This window comes from Strongylocentrotus purpuratus, unplaced genomic scaffold (assembly GCF_000002235.5).
Source record: "Strongylocentrotus purpuratus isolate Spur 01 unplaced genomic scaffold, Spur_5.0 spur5_scaffold_4, whole genome shotgun sequence".
In the NCBI taxonomy this organism is placed as follows: domain Eukaryota; kingdom Metazoa; phylum Echinodermata; class Echinoidea; order Camarodonta; family Strongylocentrotidae; genus Strongylocentrotus; species Strongylocentrotus purpuratus.
The window spans coordinates 28,052,904-28,058,903 of record NW_022145610.1 but is presented as its reverse complement, the minus strand read 5'-3'; positions in this window follow the sequence as shown (position 1 = coordinate 28,058,903).

Below are 6,000 nucleotides of genomic sequence, written 5' to 3'. Positions count from 1 at the left end.
CTAATCTCCATGTTTTTTTTTTCATACTTATACTTATTGTTGTAGATGTAGCAAAAGAAAAAAACGCAACAGCTGGGGGTCGAACCCGATACCTTCCAGTTACCAGGCGATTGCCTACCCACTAGACTAAAGTGTCACATTGCTAATCTTCATGTATTCTTCATACTTACACTAATTGTTGTAGATGTAGCAAAAGATGTTTTCTGACTAATTCAGAGAGTCGCTTGTTAAAGAAAGAGTATTACATGCTATTTTTTCTTTGTTGAGGGGGGGGGGTGTCCCCTTTAAAAAAGAGATAACAAGTCAATATTATGGAGTGAAGAAAAAAAAATAACATGGGTTTATATAAAGGAGAAACTGAGACTCGAACCGAGTACATTGCATTGTGAAGTGATCACTTTTATCCACAAGACCATTTTGCCTCACCGTGATAACTGGTTCGCTTTTTGTTGTTAACACTTTCTGCATGCTAATGACTTTACAAAATGTGCCGATTTACTGATTTGACGCTTTCGGGATGCATTATTATCATCATTTTTGTAGTCCGATGTTGTCAAGATTGCCCGTATTTTTTTCTTTCAGTTACTGATATTACTGATATAATAGTGAGGTTTTATGTTTATTTCATTTAATTTGCAAACTGCTGACTTAAACTTAAAGTGATATGACAAGAGGCCACTGCCCTCACATAGTATAATGAATAGAACACGGGTCTATTCAATTCAGTATATGCTACGAATTCTATAACAGGGCACCAATGAATAGGGAAGCTTGGCTATTCGATTCTGTTTTCAATAGCTTGCACCTGCAATTTTTGAATAGTTACGTAACAAACTACTCAGCTATTTCTGACATGGCATCAATAATATTAGTGAATTGAAAACAAACCTGACCCTCCCTTCATTGAGTGACTTTTGTTTGGTCAAATGCGAGGATTACCAAAGAGGAGGTAATAATAGCATTCCTGACATTGCAACAATGACCGCGTTATTTTGATGCATTGTCCCTAAATCTACCGAAGAGGCTCTTTGTCCTTGTCTGGGAGGACAAGCACTTTAGACTGGGGCTGTAGTCTGATTTCAAGAAAGGAAAACAATTTCGGGACAGTTCAAAATAATGCTTGGAAATGGAAATTCAAATGATACCGTTTTAAAAACCAGAAAGATATGGTTTGAGGACAAGAAGCAGGATGTAATTCATTGCTCGGCAATCTTGACTGTATTTAAAACAGAGCATCCAATATACCTGATATTTAATAGTACTGTACAATGTCAATTAAATAAAATAACTAAATAAACAAACAAATAATGGACCTCTTTAGCCAAGACTGTGGATTTTTATTGTTGAGCACTAAATGATTCTGCTCGGTCATACAGGCTAGGTGGGGGAATGCTTTCAATAGACTTAAATTTGAAAGGCCCTTTGTATCACTTCGTGCAAAATGACATAGGGCACTTCTAATAAATTTATACGAGAAGTAAAACCCTGTTCATCATTGTTTTCGTGTTGCAAAGTTGTTTACAGACTGAAAAAGGGATAGTACGGGACTGTAGAGAGTGAATAAAACTAGGAAATTATAATTGCAAATGTAAAACAACGTTGTAAACCTAGCAATAAGAGGCTCTTGAATGCAGTTTTTAAATGGACATGGCTTTGGGGCTACCCGCTACCGCCGCCAGGCTACGCTGTCGATTGCCAGCTAGCTGTCGATACCCACCCCCCCCCCAAATAAAAATCCCGAGGCTCCCCTGTAGTTTTTTTCACATTGCTAATCTCCATGTTTTTTTTTCATACTTATACTTATTGTTGTAGATGTAGCAAAAGAAAAAAACGCAACAGCTGGGGGTCGAACCCGATACCTTCCAGTTATCAGACGATTGCCTACCCACTAGACTAAAGTGTCACATTGCTAATCTTCATGTATTCTTCATACTTACACTAATTGTTGTAGATGTAGCAAAAGATGTTTTCTGACTAATTCAGAGAGTCGCTTGTTAAAGAAAGAGTATTACATGCTATTTTTTCTTTGTTGAGGGGGGGGGGGGTGTCCCCTTTAAAAAAGAGATAACAAGTCAATATTATGGAGTGAAGAAAAAAAAATAACATGGGTTTATATAAAGGAGAAACTGAGACTCGAACCGAGTACATTGCATTGTGAAGTGATCACTTTTATCCACAAGACCATTTTGCCTCACCGTGATAACTGGTTCGCTTTTTGTTGTTAACACTTTCTGCATGCTAATGACTTTACAAAATGTGCCGATTTACTGATTTGACGCTTTCGGGATGCATTATTATCATCATTTTTGTAGTCCGATGTTGTCAAGATTGCCCGTATTTTTTTCTTTCAGTTACTGATATTACTGATATAATAGTGAGGTTTTATGTTTATTTCATTTAATTTGCAAACTGCTGACTTAAACTTAAAGTGATATGACAAGAGGCCACTGCCCTCACATAGTATAATGAATAGAACACGGGTCTATTCAATTCAGTATATGCTACGAATTCTATAACAGGGCACCAATGAATAGGGAAGCTTGGCTATTCGATTCTGTTTTCAATAGCTTGCACCTGCAATTTTTGAATAGTTACGTAACAAACTACTCAGCTATTTCTGACATGGCATCAATAATATTAGTGAATTGAAAACAAACCTGACCCTCCCTTCATTGAGTGACTTTTGTTTGGTCAAATGCGAGGATTACCAAAGAGGAGGTAATAATAGCATTCCTGACATTGCAACAATGACCGCGTTATTTTGATGCATTGTCCCTAAACCTACCGAAGAGGCTCTTTGTCCTTGTCTGGGAGGACAAGCACTTTAGACTGGGGCTGTAGTCTGATTTCAAGAAAGGAAAACAATTTCGGGACAGTTCAAAATAATGCTTGGAAATGGAAATTCAAATGATACCGTTTTAAAAACCAGAAAGATATGGTTTGAGGACAAGAAGCAGGATGTAATTCATTGCTCGGCAATCTTGACTGTATTTAAAACAGAGCATCCAATATACCTGATATTTAATAGTACTGTACAATGTCAATTAAATAAAATAACTAAATAAACAAACAAATAATGGACCTCTTTAGCCAAGACTGTGGATTTTTATTGTTGAGCACTAAATGATTCTGCTCGGTCATACAGGCTAGGTGGGGGAATGCTTTCAATAGACTTAAATTTGAAAGGCCCTTTGTATCACTTCGTGCAAAATGACATAGGGCACTTCTAATAAATTTATACGAGAAGTAAAACCCTGTTCATCATTGTTTTCGTGTTGCAAAGTTGTTTACAGACTGAAAAAGGGATAGTACGGGACTGTAGAGAGTGAATAAAACTAGGAAATTATAATTGCAAATGTAAAACAACGTTGTAAACCTAGCAATAAGAGGCTCTTGAATGCAGTTTTTAAATGGACATGGCTTTGGGGCTACCCGCTACCGCCGCCAGGCTACGCTGTCGATTGCCAGCTAGATTGCCAGCTAGCTGTCGATTGCCAGCTAGCTGTCGATTGCCAGCTAGCTGTCGATTGCCAGCTAGCTGTCGATTGCCAGCTAGCTGTCGATTGCCAAATAAGTTGTATACAGACTGGAAAAGGATAGTACGGGACAGTAGAGAGTGATTTAAACGAGGAAATTAGGATTGAAAATGTAAAAAAACGTTGTTGACCTGGCAATAAGAGCTAGGCTCTTGAATCTTGTTTTAAAAATGAACATGGCTCTGTGGCTACCGCTACCGACCGCCAGCTACCCCCCCCCCCCCCCGGCCCCCCCCCCCCAAAAAAAAAAAAAAAAAATTAAAAAAATTGTATCAATCAATTAAAAGAATAGCAATAAGTATGGACTTTGAGTGAGATAAAAAAAAAGGGGTTTAACATAAGTTTTCTATTACAAAGATTTTTTTTTAAAGCACTTGCTGTGTGTCGAACCCGATACCTTCCAGTTACCAGGCAATTGCCTATCCACTAGACTAAATTAAATGTGTCACACTGCCAATCTCTATGTATTTTTTCATATTGATACTTATTGTTGTAGATGTAGCAAAAGATGTATTCTAACGACTAAGTAATTCAAAAAGTCGCCCTTAAAAAAAAAGAAAAGAGTATCACATGTTATTTACTCCTTTGTTTAGAAGGTGGGGGGTGACCCCTTTAAAAAAGAGATGGAAAGTCATTATCATGGGGTGAAGAAAAATAATAATAAATAAAATAAAGGAGAAGCTGGGAGTCGAACCGGATACATTACATTGTGATGCGATCAGTCTTATCCACAAGACCACTTTGCCTCAGTGCCATTCTCTGGTTCGTTTGTTGTTAACACTTTCTGCATGTTAATGACTTTACAAAATATGCCGATTTACTGATTTCACGCTTTCGGGAGGCATATTTATTATTATTTTTGTAGTCCGATGTTGTTAAGATTGCCCCTAATTTTTTTCTTTCAGTTACTGATATATTAGGGAGGTTTTATGTTATTTTCATTTATTCTGCAAACTACTGACTTTAACTTAAAGTGATATGACAATAGGTTACTGCCCTCACATAGCATGATGAATAGAACACGGGTCTATTAATTTAGTATACGCTACGAATTCTATAAAAGGGCACCAATGAATAAAGGAAGCTTGGCTTTTCAATAGCTTGCACCTGCAATTTTTGAATAGTTACGTAACAAACTACTCAGCTTTTTCAGATATGGCATCAATTAATGAATTGAAGAAAACAAATCCGACCCTCCCTTCATTGAGCGAATACTTTTGGCAAATACGTGGATTACCAAAGAGGTAATAATAGCATTCCTGACATTGCAACAATGACAGCATTATTTTAAAGTATTGTCTCTAAAGGTAGCATACTGAATAAGCTATTTATCCTTGTCTGGGAGGACAAGGCCTTTCAATATCCCCATGCATAAGAAAAGAATAGGCTGGGGCTGTAGTCTGATTTCAAGAAAGGAAAACAATTTCGGGACAGTTCAAAATAATGCTTGGAAATGGAAATTCAAATGATACCGTTTTAAAAACCATCAATTATATATGATTTTAGGACAAGAATCAGAAGATTCGTAAATATTCATAATTGAATGACACACGCCCTTAAAACTAAAACAACAACAACAACAACATGATTTTTCCGTAGAGATCAGTGGGTTGTATAGGAGCAGCAGCAGCTACAGTACCGTACCCTGCCCGGTATCCGCCCGATAGGCAGTTTTTCTTAGATAACTTTTCTGAAAATGAATTATACAGGCGCTAATGTATATCAATTTGTAGCCGAAATTCTAGCGAATCCAACCATGCCATTCTTATGCCTGAAATCGTAAGCAATTGTCCGTAGTGCGCCGTCTGCGTGAGGCATTTTCCTTGCCTATTTCCGCCTAGACCTGCCCTAATTCGTCCCGATGGTGGACGCGCATCAAAAGTATAGAAAAGGGAGACATCTCGGGTAAACGTTAGGCCAAATAAAATTGCTTCCCAGTAGAATTTGATCTACATGATATTTTGATAATTGATATTTCTTTCTTTATTTCTTCTTTTGCCTCTGTAGGCCTACTAATAATGTCTGTTCACTGTTATTCACCACTTTCTGATCTGGGAAAATTCTGTAACTGCCTTTCCGGGAAAATCCTGTGACTTGTCTTTAATGTTTTAATAATGGTAATCAGACAAATCTGACTAAAGTCACTTAACATATCGCTAATCATTTTTAAATTAACCACTAGGGTGAAAGAATTTAATTTAAAAAAAAAACTATAACCACTATCAAAGTGAACATATTGTAAAAGAAAGTAATGGTGCTTCATTTTTATTTATTTTTAAATGCAAACTATTCTCGACATCTCTCAAATCTTGATTCAAAAATAAATTAGCGTATATTTTTAGGCATAATAATTGGTTGGAAAAAGCATCTAGCAATATTGTCATTAGAATTATCATCATCGCCGACATCGTCTAAATCATCATCATTACAATTTTAGGGTATATAGGTCTATAACGCAAATGTG